This window comes from Bos mutus, chromosome 2 (genome assembly GCF_027580195.1).
Source record: "Bos mutus isolate GX-2022 chromosome 2, NWIPB_WYAK_1.1, whole genome shotgun sequence".
NCBI lineage: Eukaryota > Metazoa > Chordata > Mammalia > Artiodactyla > Bovidae > Bos > Bos mutus.
In genome coordinates this window covers 89900040-89917062 of record NC_091618.1, presented here as the reverse complement: position 1 = coordinate 89917062, position 17023 = coordinate 89900040, and positions in this window count along the sequence as shown.

Below are 17023 nucleotides of genomic sequence, written 5' to 3'. Positions count from 1 at the left end.
AAGATGGCTCATGTTTGTTTTTTCAGTTTTCTCTAACATATCAGGGCTCTGATAGCCACTGCTCTGTCGTCCAAGTCAGGGAATAATCCAGGAGCCTTGGGGAAAACAGATTCTCACCATCGGCCTCTATGGCTTTGGCTACTTCCTACATGATGAGGATATAGGGCTGGATTTGATAATGTAGAGTTTTCTGTGTGTTCTCTCATTGTTTATGCCACATCTGCCTTTTAGAATTTGTGTCATTGAATCCCTGTAATTATAGCCATTGGATAATTCCCTCCCTTTTGCAAGACATCCCTGACTGTATGAGTCATCAGAGAAAAACCACCTTACGTCCTTGGGGTACCATCAGGCGGCAAGGTCCACTGTTCATTTAGACGTGGTTATCAGTCACATCCAAAGACATGGCTTCTGTTCCCATTCATTGGACTGAATGTGAAACTTCAATAGCTCTCTAACTGAAACGCCACAAATGATAGGAATACCTTTGTCAACATGAAAGCCAGAATTTGGACCTAGAACCTTGCTTTAAGATGTTTACAGAATAATCCATGAAGCTGTCCCTCAAAAGCGGGGGTGGGAGTGAACCAAGGGAAATCTTCCTGTACTTTCTCTGCTTTCTCATCCTCCAACCTGGGCAAAGAAGTAACTCCCTACCACCTAGTAAAATGATGAAATGTTGTAAGGCAACATTTGATTTAATATGTGAAAAGGCAACATCTGATTTAATATGTGAAAAGAATTCTTGAAAGAGTGAAAATTAAACAGAAGAGTACCCTAAAGGTGACAAAAGTTCTGTGTGTTTTCTGCTCCTCCTATTTCTCTGTTGCTGCTTCATCACGTTGCTGCCTCGTCACCAGGCCTGGAAAAGGTGGGCCTGGAGGGAGAGCTTCACTTTGCCAGTAGATAGCCCCCTCTGATGTTTCTAATACTACATTACAGAAGGGAAAGGATCTTGTGTGTTATGGTTTTCTTTCCTGACTCACACTATGGGTGTTTAGTGACTGAAGAGAAAGTCGCTCAGTCATGTCCAACTCACTGTGACACCATGGACTGTACAGTCCATGGAATTCCCCAGACTAGAATACTGGAGTGGGTAGCCTTTCCCTTCTTCAAGGGATCCTTCCCAAACCAGGGATCGAACCCAGGTCTCCCACATTGCAGACAGATTCTTTACCATCTGAGCCACAAGGGAGGCCCAGGTGAAGTAGGAGATATTATAAATGAGGTTTTATTCAACTATTTTTTTTTTTCAAGAAAAATACGAGTTCCCATTTGTACCCCTAGCACTGTACTAAACCAAAGATTGCAAAACAAACAGGGACTCAAAGAAATGGGAAAAGAGAGAAATGTTATATATTTTCTGAAATATACGGAGAGAATGTCTTCCTTATTGCTACCATGGGAGCCATGATTGCTTCCTTTCCTCTAACATGGGCAGGCCAACTGTCCCTGTGATTTGAGATCACATAGAGACGGTCTGTCTGTGAATGTCCATCCTTCACTTCCACTCTGTTGTGGGTCCACAAGGTTAGGGCATTGCCTCTAGAAAGTCATAGTGAAAATTCAACCTAGGAGGACTCAGAGACTAATCCCTCCACTTCCACTAATATGCATAATTTCTTGATTTTCCAAAGCAAAATGCTCTCAAAAATAAAGTCTATGGTAGAACTCTAGGATTAAAAAATAAAGAGGAACTGAGTTGCTCTGTTTGCAAAGGAAAGGAAGGACTGGAGCTTTCTCAGCTACTCTGAAGAAATACTTTCCAGCAGTGACCCCGATACCCATCTATGAGACGTTACACCCCTGTGGAACATTCTTTGAAAAGCTCTCAATTGTTGATCAGATGTTAAAAAGGACACCTGAGCCCTAACTGGTTATCTTGTGGTGACGTGAAAAGTCAGCTATGAAGGAAGGAAGGAAGGGCAGTGGGTGCCACAGTTGGGTAACTGGAATTCAACCATCAAAGCAAGTGTTAGCAGTGGAATTTCACTCAATTAATGTCATAGGGGTCTTTTAAGTGTTTCCAACTCTTAATGTCACACCCAAGTTTTGGACAAAGGCCTATACATGATCATCTTCTCAGGGTCCCATGGAGTCTTTTCGATGTGCTGTGCTTGGAGAAACTGAGAGAGCAACTCAAAGAACCTACACACAGGGAAGTGTATTATAAATCAATTTGAATATGAGTTTATTCTGCTATCAGGATGTATATACCTCACACATAGAGAAGCAGAAAATCAAGAGAGATATGACTTTAGGTCATACCCAGACAACTTTATGATTGAGATAAGAATAAAGCCTTAGCAAAAGAACCTAAAACCTTAAGCAACTCACAGCATAAACTTGACATCTAAAGACCAAAATCTTTATTTGTTCAGTAAAGGATATCAGTAAATATTTCAATTATTAGTAAACGAAAACAGTAAACATTTTTTTTTTCAAAATTGGTTTGTCTATCCTTGTTTAGAGCTGAAAAAAAAGCTTTCTTGTGATCATCTTGTTTTAGGCAAGAATTATTTTTCATGGTTAAAAAGCAAAACCTCTTTTAACTGGGGTGGTGTTGACAAGAGCTGCTCCAAGCAATTTTGTATAATAGAATTTCACGGTAAAAAATTAACTACAAACCACTGACCTGGCCCGTTGTCTTTCTCAATACTACAATTTTGCTGCTGAAAAAGAGGGTTTGCTATTCAAGAATGTAAAAGTGGGATTCAAGAATCAAGCCTTTTCATCTCTCATGGGATATTGTCCTTTATCAGAGCATTCTTGGTGGATAAATATGTAAATTATTATGCAAAGCAGGATGGAGTAATTCAAATTGACAGTTGCCCTATTTAAAAAAATTAAAATATGGAAGGCTTGAAAACGTGTCTCCTGACAACAAAAGAAGTTCTTGTAAAGATCAACATTATTTGGTATCATTTTCATATATTTTTCAAGCAGATGAATTCTTCTTGCTTTACTTCTATTTTGAAATCTTTTTTCTCCACCACTGTATTTTATAAAAATAGTTTCAATGGGATTATTTAAATTTTAGTTGATGTGTATATATGTATATATACAGAGTATTTTCTGTACTATTCTAATAACCGTAAATCTGCTGTATTGGATTTTTAATAAAAAGCATCTACAGCTAGCAATTATTTACAAAAGAATTAATTGCTGTATCTGAGTGAGCATACCATTACAATTTGCTATTGAGCTGCCACCAAGTCAGCTTTTTTTTTTTTTCCCCTTGCATTCATGCACTGCCTTTCCTGCCATGATACCAGGTAAGGTAACCAACCCTGTTCATACCCCCAACAAACCCTTCATTTAGGCTCTGGATCCTTTGCCTCATAATTTGTCTTGGTCTTCGGTCTTTCATCATTCCCTTTTTCCTTTGGTATCATTTCTTTCTCCTTACTTTTTGGATCATTCCCACCATCATGAGTCTAACATCACTCAGCTCGAAGCAAAACACTGCCTCAGCTCCAAAGCATTACCACACTTCTCCATTTCCCTCCACTGCCAGACTACTAGCTATAAAATTCTATATATGGTTGATATTTCTACTTTTCCTCCCATTCTCTCTTCCCTCCAATCCAAATCAAGCCTCCAGTGTCATGGCTCAATTTATTCAGATCTCTAAGGACCCACATCTTGCTAAAGCTATTGGTTAATTTTTGTCTTCCTCTTATCTAATTTGTTAGCAGCTCTTGATATTTTCTTCTTAGACAGGTTCTTCTCTAGGTTTAGAGGAAGTTTTGTTTTCCTTCAACTTCAGGGTCTTCCCATGCTATCTAAATACTGCTGTCCCCAGACATCTTCTCTATAACTACAATTACTCTTTAAGAGATTTAATCTAGTATCATGGCTTTGAAATTTTTCTCTATAATTCTCAAATGAATATTTCTAACACTGACTTCTTTGATGAATTACAGAATCATATTTAACTCTCTACCTGACATCATCAGTTGGAAGTCCAATAGTCACCAGAAACTTAAAACAGAGCCAATAGCCAATGTTTCTTGATCTCTAACACAAACCCTAGAGTCCTCAGCATACCAAGTCTTCAACTTTAAAGTATATGGTAATATTATCCATCTAGCTACAAGGGTCAAGATCCTATCTCTAATTTGTCAGTTTCTTTCCATGCCACATTTAGCTCACCAGTGTAACTTGTTGCTCCAAGGACAGTATTTATTTTGAATTTGATCTCTGCTGCTATAACCAGAGCCAAAAATATCATCTTAAATCTGACCATCTGTAACAGGGGTTCCGTGACCACAGTCTTTCCACTTCATTGTAATCAGAATAATATTTTATCTATTTGTTTACCCTGCATCATCTGACACTTGCCTACCTCTCAATGAAGCTGAAAGCTGAAACTCCAGTACTTTGGCCACCTGATGCAAAGAACTGACTCACTGGAAAAGACCCTGATGCTGGGAAAGATTGAAGTCAGGAGGAGAAGGGGATGACAGAGGATGAGATGGTTGGATGGTATCACCAACCCAATGGACATGAGTTTGAGTAAACTCTGGGAGTTGGTAATGGACAGGGAGGCCTGGCATGCTGCAGTCCATGGGGTCACAAAGAGTCAGACAGGACTGAGCGACTGAACTGAACTGAACTGAACTGAACTACCTCTCAAGCGCATTCCACTGTACTTTCTCCCATGTCTGTTACTCTTCAGCTATAGTAGCTTGGAATATTTACTCCCCAACACACAACTGTTACTTTCCCATATTCAGGTATCAAATTAAATTTTACCTCCCCAGACCAAAATTTCCCAGACCAAAGTGGCTAAGTAGGGCCTTCTGCAGGCCCCTCATTTTCCACCCAGTTTCTCTCTTTCATATTATTTTATTTGTAGCGCTTAACCTTACCATTGGGTACACTTTTCAATATTTTATTTCTTTCATGTCCCCATTATTTATCTCCTCATCTATGCATACAAGTTTTTTGGACGCAAAAATTTTGTTTCGTTTTTGAAATCTAGACTAGTTTCCAGCACACAGAATGTAGTTATAAAATGCAAAAAATACATGGTAACCAATATTGACTGACTTAACAATTCAACAGGAATTTCACCTCTGTGGTTGCGTCTTTTGTATCTGAATAAAATCTATAAAGGCTTGCTAAGCCAAAGATGGTAGTTAGATTCTGTGTGTGTGTGTGTGTGTGTGTGTGTGTGTGTGTGTGAATTCTAAGCAAAGCTAGAGAAAGTGGCTTTAAGCACAATCTTAAAAACCAATATTAAATTGTCCTAATATATGTGAAATCTTGAGATGATGTTTATCTATATAATAAATGAAAGTGAACTCAATAGATGAATGGAAAAAAAGGAACAGCTCTTACTAAATTTAAAAGATGTTGGATGCAGTAAGTGTATTAGTTGTGTCCGACTCTTTGCAAATCCATGGGCCATAGCCCATCACACTTCACTGTCCGTGGGATTTTCCATGCAAGAATACTGGAGTGGGTGGCATTCCCTTCTCTATGGATTCAGTAAATAACAACTCAATAATGTACATTCTTGGTGTTTATGTCCCGTGAGCCTGGGTCCTGTGCAGACACTGAATGAATATATAATTGTCTGGTAGGTGAGCTCCTAGTGACCACATCGCCTTCACATCTCTTATTCTTACTCTTCTTCAAGTACATACTTTCTACAAAGTGTTTCTGATTTGCATTGTCACTGACAGAGAATTCAGTGGGTACAGTTGGTGTGAAGAAATGTATCCTATTGCTGTAAGATAAGCCATTATTACTCAAGCTATAAGAACACAGTACCCTGAGAGAATTCAGAGGACAATACCTACTACCTACCACGAATGACCATAGAAAAATGATGGCAGTAAACATGCTTTGCTTAAACTTGCCTCTTATAAAATGCAATTATAAAATTAACAATGCCTCTATTATTAAGGGGTGAGGGAAAATATATGTGTGTGTGGGGAGATGTTTATGCACAGTTTTTTTAAAAAATCAGGATAGCTCTTTTATATATAGCATTATTGATTTAGAGGCAAACCTCAAGAGATGTTTACTATCTCTGAAGAAGAAAAGAATTTTAGGAGGTAAAAGATGGATTTTCAGTGCTTCTTGAACCAGTTTTCAGGGATGAAATTGGATTCATTTATCCACATCATGTTGAGACATCTCTTTCTTGAAGGTTTCTCTGTGTTTATTTTTTTTTCTTCCTCTTCTGTCCAATATTGCTGACTAATCCTGCCATTTTCTGAGAATCAGTTTTTAATTGCAGAAAGCAGGAACATTCACAGGAAATACGGGCAAGAGCTCCATCATATAAGGATTTTGCAGAGCATTTAAGCTCACATGGTTCTCTTCCGTGAGTATGACAGCAAAGCCCACATGTGGACTGCAGAGCTGAGTTAGGATCCATTACACCTGGTGATTCAAATAAATCCTAACAATCATAAAATGGTGACTATTTTAATTTTCTCCTCTTTCCCCATATGGATAAAATGAGGTATATCAAGTGTGGGGACAGGCTACGAAGGATGCCAGAATTAGTTGCTGGGGAAGCCAACACCACCTACTTTTTAAATAGAAATGTCAAACTGTTAGTCACCTTCCTATTAAGCCCTTTGCTGTAAATGAACAAATAATAGAAGTGTGTGCTGTGTGGGTTAGAGGTCTTCCAGGTGCCCTGCGGGACATAAAGGTAGCAGAAGATGAAATTCTATCTCACGAGCTCAATTTGGAGGGTGGGAGGCAGGTGGAGAAGAGGTACATACTTGAACAATCAGAATGAAGTCATAAATATGAATCATTTTAGATTTTGAAAGCATTTCTACATGCTATTCTATGAAAACATTAAGAACACAAAGTATTACCCAGTTAAAAGTTAACTCTATGATACAGGCAGCATATTTTAAAATGATCAGAGAGGCAGAGAATGAGCTGAGATTGAGAATAAATGGAAAATGAAATAGTTGGGGGATATGGGGCTTAAGCATTGTAGTCAGGAATGTAGTCAGCATTCAAAGCTGAGAGAAGGGTATGGTGCCCCAAGGCAGGTGCAGGGTAAAATTAGGACATCACATGATGCTAAGCATGGCTGCCAATGGTGAAGTGACTTAGAAGATCCCTCAACTCTGAAGGTGAAGAAAGCTGGGAATCAACACTAGTTTCAATGGTGATGATTAAATAGCATGCAATTGTACAGAGAAATCTATGCCAGTTTTGTTACTCAAAATATTGTCTGGATTTTTTGTTGAAATATATGTTTTTTCCCCCAAAAAAGTTGGCATCTGAATACCTTGTATTTAGATGGTATTTAATATCTTAATTCAGATTGTATTTAATATCTTAAAATGGGAGACATCTTAGAATTGAGAAGTATGTAATATTTGTTAATTTGAAATAACTAATCCAAATTCCTGCTTTTTCAGTGTTGCACAGCGAAGCATCCACCAGATACTGAATGATACGTTTTGTCTTTTTGATATTATTTATTGTTCTTGAAAAGAACACCATATACTCTAAAGATGAATGTTTGCAGTAACACAGCCCCGTTGAGAGAGAAGGCACACTTACTTTGGTTACCTGACGTGTGTATCTGAATTTAGGGACAACCCCAAGGAACCCATAGGGTCAGATTCATACCCAGATTTGGACTTTGGTTGTCTTTCAACAGTAACCATGGTTTACTGGGGTTGCCATGTGTGTGTGTTAGTAGTTCAGTCTTGTCCAGCTCTTCACGACCAAGATCAAGTCCATGGCGACCTCATGGACTATAGCCCACCAGGCTCCTCTGTCCATGGGATTCTCCAGGGAAGAATATTGGAGTGAGTGGCCATTCTTTTCTCCAGGGGATCATCCCAACCCAGAGATCGAGACTGGTTCTCCCAGACTACAAGCAGATTCTTTACCATCTGAGCCACCAGAACTGTATTTCCCACATTAACTGAGGCCACCAACTCATCGCTTAAGTTATCCTATTTGAAAAAGGTGACATTGTATTTGCCACATTAAAGTATTTGTTTCCAAACTAAGCTGCAAACTAAGCTCCATTATATGTTTTTACCATAATGAGCAGTAACAGAAAAATGCAGTCTCAACTGCATGGTTAATAAAAAATACATAGTGAGTCTCCTGATGAAAACAGGGGATTGGGTTATTCCTCAAAGGATCTGGGAAATATTTGTGAACTAGAGTTTATCCATTTAAATTTAGAGTGGAATGTTTTGAATTTGGTTTAGCACGGGAGGGATTCCTAAGCAGAAATTTGGCATTCCTAAAAAAGTGGAGAATAAATCAATGTTAGGTGTATTCTGCCCATGGTGGGCAGTATAGTTACTTATTTCTCTTTTGTTATAAATAAGTCATGTTGTGTTTGTCTTTACCTGACTGCTGCTTTTGTCCTATAGTGAGTAGTAATTCTGAGGATATGCAGCTGAAATCAGGCCCATGACACCTGGCATACCATGCAACAAGAAATTGATCAATTATGTGTCTTTCCTCATTTAATTCCACAAGAAAATTAACAACTAGCACCCATATTTTGGGGCTTCCTTGGTGACTTAGATGGTAAAGGATCTGCCTGCAATGCAGAAGACCCGGGTTCACTCCCTGGGTCGGAAAGATCCCCTGGAGAAGGAAATGGCCACCCACTCCAGTACTCTTGTCTGGAAAATCCCATGGACAGAGGAGCCTGGCAGGCTATATAGTCCATTGGGTCACAAAGAGTCAGACATGACTGAGAGAGCCATTTTACAGAGAGGATGCTAAGACTCAGGAGCTAAAATATCTTGCTTGCAATGATGTGACGAGTGAGTGGCAGAACTGAGGTTCAAGTACAGTTTTCTCCAGTGCCATGACTCACAGACCTCAGAGAATAGATCTGAAAGTCTATGGGATCCACTTTGAGAAAGCCTGTGTTATTATATGCATCTTTATTGTATCATAGTAAAATATTTATTTTTCTATTTCTGCCTGTAAATTCCTAGGTCCTTGAGGAATTTGTATTCTGGTTCTTTGTCTGTATCTCTAGAGTTCAGTACAGCATTATTGATTTAATACATTAAAGAGGTCTAGCAGAGAGTTCCTCTAGATTGCCCTAGAAAGTGATTCATTACCTCGTTCAAAACAGATGAAAAAACAACTGAGACATAACAAATAAACAGAACACAAAGTAATTGAAAGTCAATGACCCAAAGTCTATAAGACAGGAGGGTGTTGTATGGCAGAGAAATGTTTCCTAGAGACACCAGTCAAATGCTTCCTTGACTCTCTGAGCCTTGAGTGCATCTTCTCTCTGGGAGGAAGCTACAGGGTGATAAATAACTCCCCCAATCCCTCCTCACTCTTCTCTCCACTCTCTCAAGCACACGTCCTAACAGATAAAGAACACTGAGTAATGTTTCTTAAGTGAATATAATAATAAAACAGATGACACTCCACCAGTAAGTTAACCGCATGGGTCTGGCATCCAGCATCTGAGAGCAGAGCCTAGGAATCATACACCCATGGAGCGCCACAGACTAGGATGCAGACAGGAGCGACCTCTGGGTCATTCTGGAGTCCTCGTGGGTGGATGACTTGGTGTCAGGATAGCAGCCTTGAGCAGAGGCCCTGGTCTGGTCTGGGGGGTCAACACGAATGTCCCAACATGGCTACCCAATAGGCACAATGTCAAAGCCAGATCACTGGAAATTCTTTCATGAGGAAGGCTTTAGGATGTCTAGGAACTTAGGCTATTTTCTGGGTTTTGGGTAGAGTTCTGAGAGGTGTGATATCCTCTAGGAGACGGCTCAGGTCTTTTGTTTTGTGATTGCTTCCAGCATTATAATTAAGAAGGGAGACTTTTAGAATTACAAAAAGTAAATTCTACCATGTGAAAAAATGCTATTGTTTGCCTCCAGTGACATTACAGAAATGAAATCGACTCCCTTTCTCTGCTTAGAGTTCCACACAGGAGGCTAGACGAATGTGACAGATATTGTAATTTGAATACAATTGTTCACTTAGCAACCCCCCTGGAAACCTGTCTCCTGCAACTTGGCTTTTTGAGTAGAGCTCTTGAGATGTCCTCTAAAAGAACAAAGCCCAACAAGGTTTGAGAACAGGAAATTGTAACAATCTCATCAAACCAGTCCTCTCCAAACTTCCCCTCTGCCTGGCCCTGTTGTCCCAGGCTTAGAATCCTGCTTCAACAAAGTCAGAATCCAGAAGCTTACCTGTGCAGAAGATGTGCTGACACTCCAAATTCTGTATTCTGGAAATAAGGAAAGTATGCACACTTTGTCCATTTTTCATTCTTAAATCTGTGTCTTTTTTTACAGGAGAACCATTATTTCTTCCTATTGAATTAACTGTCCTCTTCATCATGCATTTAGCAGAGCTTCTTGGTAGATATCACAGAGAGCTCTGGAAAAAAAAAAAACAGTCATTGTAAGTATTATTCTTTTGTCATCATGAGAATACTCTTATGTTTGATTTGCTTAGTCCTTTGCCTAAATAGAAAACAAAGCTATGTGTGAATGCTAAGTTGCTTCAGTCCTGTCCAACTACGTGCAACGCTATGGGCTGTAGCTCACCAGGCTCCTCTGTCCGTGGAATTCTCCAAGCAAGAACACTGGAGTGGGTTGCCTTGCTCTCCTCCAGGGGATCTCTTCTGGACCCAGAGATCGAACCCACCTCTCCTATTTCTACCTGCATTGGAAGGTGGGTTCTTTACAACTAGCACCACCTGGGGAGCCCCAGAAAACAAGGTTACTTTCTCAAAACTCTCCTTTTCAGATGGCCTAGTAATAGCAAAGAGGGTGTGGCTGAGGTGTGACCAAATGAGGAGGGCTGAGCTCAGCCCAGGGCCTTTGAGTTTTGCAGGTGCTGAGGCTATACATACTCCCTGGAAACTTGGAGGAAAGTCCTTCAGTCATTCCTGAAGACTTTCCCACCAAAAGGGTTTGTAGCTTCCGTTAAAGCAATTTATGTGCAAGCAATAAGCTGTCCCCTTCATGGAGAATTTCAGAAGCTTGATTACTTTTCATAATCTGAAAAAGGTTAAATACATTGGGGATCTTGTGTCCTCAACTCTCCTTGATTTGTGTTTGAAGAATGGATGGGATTAAATGGCAGATAAAACCGATTCCTGCTTCCCTGTAAGATGGTCTCCGTCTTCATGCCTGTGAAGCTTTCCACATGTGCTACACATTCTTTCCCAGTCCCCTCTGATCTCTAGACACCAGGAAGGCATGGTCGCTATTTCACACATCTTTATCTTGGAAAGTTTCAAATCAGAGCCTAGGGTGTAATGAAAATAAAGACCTAAACAGTATTAAGGAAAGCAATTTGACACTTTATGAATTTCATCTCCTCCAAGCCAGCTCATAGAGAGATTATGTACAGAGAGGAACAGGTTACTGCTTGCATAACTGATTGAAAATTGGTGCTAATTGGCTTGAGGTTTAAATGAGGGAGCTCTGTCAGACAGCTGGCCCAGTCGAGGGTTCTGTATCTGAAAGCGCTACATGGAAATAGGATTTATCTCTATGTGACGATGTTTATTCTCTGAAAATTAGGTTAAAATGGAAGACATCATTTCCCTCATCCTCAATTAAAACAAATAGCTCACGTTTAACTCAACTGTAGCATCCGTGGGCCTTGGGGATAAATTTCCTCTATTTTACAAGTAAGTCACTGCCTACGTTTTCCTGTGACAAGAGGCCTAGAGGATCAGAGTATTTCAGAAAAGGTTAAAAGAAATTGTACCACATCCAGGAAGGCTAATTTTCATGCATCAAGGTTCTTTGAGCTGAATTTGTGTAATGAGTGCACTGGAAATTGAAAGACGAGATTAAAGTGCTGTTTGTCGTGTACAGAGATTTCAGAAATGCTTATCAGCCCTGCGCAGCTGAACATAGCCCAGATTAAAACCCGATCTGACAGAAAGGGAGGCTGACTGCAAATGCCGGGCTTTACATCCATGCTAATTAGAAAGTGCATATTAAACATGGGGCTGACGAGGAGAGCAGCTGCAAAGGTCTTTATCTATATTAAGAGACTGTCCACCTACATAATAAGAGTAATTACCAATGAGAGAATTCTTAAAAAGAAATTGCATTTAATGACACATCATACAATTTCTCCTTGTTTCAAAAGTCTAGTATATCATCCCCCAAGAAGGTGTGACTTTATTTTCTCTCTGGAACTAGGTGACAGATGAGATTTTGAAGACAAGATCCATTCACTTATATTTCTATTAAGGCAAGCCCTTTACTTGGAGAACTGCCAGTGTGGAAACTCTATGGAGTCCCCAATCCTTGTTTCTAATGAACTGACAGGGAAAACAACTAAAATTTTTCCAACCTACAGGGATTACTTGAGAGAGATGGCACCTAAGAGCACTTTTATTGGAAAGTTGTCAATATCACCAGAACTGGACTTATTACTTTTTAAATTTAAAGCTTATTTATTTATTACTTTTGGCTGTGCTGGGTCGTCACTGCTGTGTGGGATACTCTCTAGTTATGTTGAGTGGGCTTCTCATTGCAGTGGCTTCTCTTGGACTCTAGGATTTGTGGGCTTCAGTCGTTGTGGCTCATGGGCTTAGTTGCTCCGTGGAAGGTGGGATCCTTCTGGATCAGGGATCGAACCCATGTCCCTTACATTGGCAGGCAGACTCCTTACCACTAAGCCACCAGGAAAGCCCCTCTATTAATTTTTTTTTAAACTTCCTATTAATAACTGGTAACATTAGAGCTGACTCATTTGAAAAGACCCTGATGCTGGGAAAGATTGAGGGCAGGAGGAGAAGGGGACGACAGAGGATGAGATGGTTGGATGGTGTCACTGACTCGATGGACATGGGTTTGGGTGGACTCTGGGAGCTGGTGATGGACAGGGAGGCCTGGTGTGCTGCAGTTCATGGGATCGCAAAGAGTTGGACATGACTGAGCGACTGAACTGAACTGAACATTAGAGCTGTGATTTGGGTACGATAGTATTGAAGGGCTACAGGAAGTTCTCTTGGAGTCTCTTTGCTTCTTTTAAAAAGAAAACAACCTCCTGTGGTCCTTGAGAAGTAAGCGTAACACTGAATGAAAGCATCTAGCATGCACGGGGCACTCCACAGACATTTCATGTACATCATCTTTTCTCTTCTTCCTTCCATTCATTTTTCTTCATATTTTTAGGTTGATATAAACTTAAGTTATCCAACTGTTACTCAGCCTGAACATTTCTTTCTGATAAGTCATCTTCAAAATAAAATAGTTACATTTTTTCTTTGCTTGTAGTAGTTGTTTCCTGAAAACCTAGACACATAATAAATAACGAAAATCTAATAAATGATCATTGCTATTTAATTGTTCAGTCATGTCTGACTCTTTTGTGACCCCATGGACTGTAATCCACCAGGCTCCTCTGTCCATGGGATTTCCTAGGCAAGAATACTGTAGTGGGTTGCCATTTCCTTTCTCCAGGGGCTCTTCCCCACCCAAGGATCGAACCCACATCTCCTACATTGCAGGAGAATTCTTTACCACTGAGCCACCTGGGGAATCCCAAATAATCATTGTGAGCTATTAAAAAGAGCACCCAAGAAATTCAGCCTGTTGGGAAAGGCAAAGTGAGAAATCAAAGGTCATAAAACCTACATAAATGTGCTATTGAAAGACATGCTATTTTGCCTTTATTATTGTTAATATAATTCAGTAGAATTCTTCAAGACTTCAGATGGAAAGTCTAAATGTCTAACATCCATTTAGGTATTTAGACGCCATTTAGCACCTGGCTTCCCAGGTGGTGCTAGTGGTAAAGAACCTGCCTGCCAATGCAGGCAGAAGTAAGGGACGCAGATTCGACCCCTGGGTCTGGAAGATCCCCTGGAGGAGGGCATGGCGATCCACTCCAGTATTCTTGCATGAGAAATCCCATGGACAGAGGAGCCTGCGGGCTATGGTCCATAGGGTTGCACAGAGTCGGATACGGCTGAAGTGACTTAGCATGCATGCAACAGCCATTTAATCTCTGTTGCAAGGCTCTACAAAATATTATGACATATAATGAGCATGCAAAAAAAGTTTATAAAAGCACATGTATCATTTGCCAGTAGTTGTAAGACAAATGCTGATGCAACCCCACCCAGGATGAGAAATGGAGTTTAGTGATACCTATGAAGCTGTATCTTTCATGTGTGCCTCTTTCCATGAGTCCCTTCCTCTTTTAAAGAGTCACCCTCTCAAAACTTAATAATAATCATTTCCTTGCTTTGATAAGGTTCTTCTGTACAACAAAATGTACTCTTCCATCCCATAATCTAAACCAATTTATTTCCTGTTTTCACCTGTAAGTAATGGAAATAATTATTTATTTAATTATTAAATAATAATAACGTAAAAAGAGTGACCTCTTCTCTTAAGGCCTCTTGACGTCAGTTCCTGTGTTAACTGTGTGTTAGTCTCTCAGTCATGCCTGACTCTTTCCAATCCCATGGACTGTACCCTGCCAGGCTCCTCTGTCCATGGGGTTTTCCAGGCAAGGATATTGGAGTGGGTTGCCATTCCCTTCTCCAGGAGGTCTTTCCAACCCAGGGATTGAACCCGGGTGTCCTGCTTTGCAGGCAGATTCTTTACCATCTGAGCCACCTGGAAGCCCTTATGTTAGTCAGCTGGGGCTGCTTAAAAAATCACCACAGACTGGGGGTGGAGGGGCTTAAACACCAGGGTTTTATTTCTTATAGTTCTGAAGGCTGAGAAATCCAACATCAAGGTCCCAGAAGATTCTGTGGTGGGTGACAAACCTCTTCCTCGCTCTCTGAGGGTCTTCTCACTGTTGTATCCTCATATAGTGGACAGCAGAGAGGAAGACCTGGTATCTCTTCTATATATTTTATTAATCCCATCATGAGGGCTCCACCCCATGACCTGTCTTACTAATTATTTCCTGAAGACCTCAGCTCCAAATCCGTAACACTGAGAATTAGGATTCCAATATGTGAATTGGGGAGGACATAAACATTTGGTCCTTAATAGTCACTTTAGCTTTTCCCTTGATGGCAATAAGGGCCAATATTTCCAGACTGGACTTTGCTCCATTCTTGGATGGATTTAATAATATCTTAAATAAGATCCCAGCAAAAGGGGAAACAGAAACATTGGAGGATCTTTCTTGTCTACTAATGTCTGAAATTTCTGTCTCTCATTTCCTTGCTTTAAAAAAAGAGACAAAATAACTCCAACACAAGTGAAGAGAAACTAAAGAATCTAAAAGGTGAATTAAGGGTGAAAGAGGAGAGTGAAAAAGCTGGGTTAAACTCAGCATTCAAAAAACTAAGATCATGGCATCTGGTCCCATCATTTCATGGTAAATAGAAGGGGAAACGTGGAAACAGTGATAGATTTTGTTTTCTTGGGCTCCAAAATCACTGCGGACAGTGACTGGAGCCATGAAATTAAAAGACACTTGCTCCTTGGAAGGAAAGCTATGACAAACCTAGACAGCATATTAAAAAACATAGACATCATTTTGCCAACAAAAGTCTGCATAGTCAAAGTTATGGTTTTTGCAGTAGTCATGTATGGATGTGAGAGTTGGACCACAAAGAAGGCTGAGAGCTGAAGAATTAATGCTTTTGAATTGTGGTGCCAGAGAAGACTCTTGAGAGTCCCTTGGACTCCAAGGAGATCAAACCAGGCAATCCTAAAAGAAATCAACCCTGAATATTCATTGGAAGGACTGATGTTGAAGCTGAAGTTCCAATACTTTGGCCAGCTGATGCAAAGAGCCAACTCTTTGGAAAAGACCTGATGCTTGGAAAGATTGAGGGCAGGAGAAGAAGAGGGTGACAGGAGATGAGATGGTTGGATGGCATCACTGACTCAATGAACATGAATTTGAACAAACTCTGGGAGATAGGGAAGGACAGGGAAGCCTGGTGTGCTGCAGTCCATGGGGTCACAAGGAGTCGGACACAACTGAGTGACTGAACAACAACAACTCCACCACATCACAAAAGGAGTGTGCTAGGAGACAAGGAACTTTGGCACAGGAGTATTGCTAGGAATTTCTGGAAGATCTCTAGCCCTTGGAGGACCCTTTATTCCAAAGGCAGCTTCATATAGAAATGTTTGGAAAGAAAGTCACAGTACAGCTCAACATTATTCAAAAAAGAGATCCTGTACTTAATGATGATAAGGGAAATGATAAGAGTGAATGTTATTCATTTTCTTGAGTCTAAGGAGAGCTTGTGGATCTGAGCCAGTGGACACAGCCCTGCTACCCTCACTTCCCTGCTGATCTCATCACTGGGGCCTGGGCATCACAGGCTGTGGGTACCAGAACACCACTTCCTACAGACTGAAGGGAAGATACCATCATTGTTTGGCAACAAGAGGCCAAACAGAAGCTTGGAGAAGGCATAGTGAGGGTGGTGGTCCACAGGAGGGGCCTTCACCTGAGCACCTGCCTCAGGAGGCTGACCTGCCTTCCCTGTCCCAGTAGGAGTGAATGTTGCCCTTACCCGGGTCCTCAGAGGCCCTCTCAGTCACCCCCTAGGGACCAGGTTTGTTTTCCACACCTACTATAGATGGGTATCCCCATTTTTAATCCAACATACCCAGTGATTAGAAACACTAACAACTTCCTGCCACACCTGCCCCATGGGAGGGCCCTGGAGAAGCCTCATGCAGTTAGCTCACCTCTCCTTCCTGTTTAAAATTTATTTTTATTATTTAATAAAAATATTGCTAAATAGTAAGGGAAAAAATAGATGTTGTGAAGTCTTTTTCAGGAGGTAGTGACCCAGCACTCGGCTGGTTTGACCTGAGTGACCTGGGATTCTAATCACTAATTGGCTTTGTGATTTTAGACAAGTTTTTCCATCTATAAAATGAACAGGTTAACTGGATTATCTGTAAGATACCATCAAGCCCCCAAATTCTCTTCTATTTGTAAATAGTGGATATCAGGATCCCATATTAGAGATTTTGTTTTTATATGAATTTCATATTCAATATTTATGTGAGGGATAAAAAACATAATAAAAAAAGCGATCAAGATTATTTTT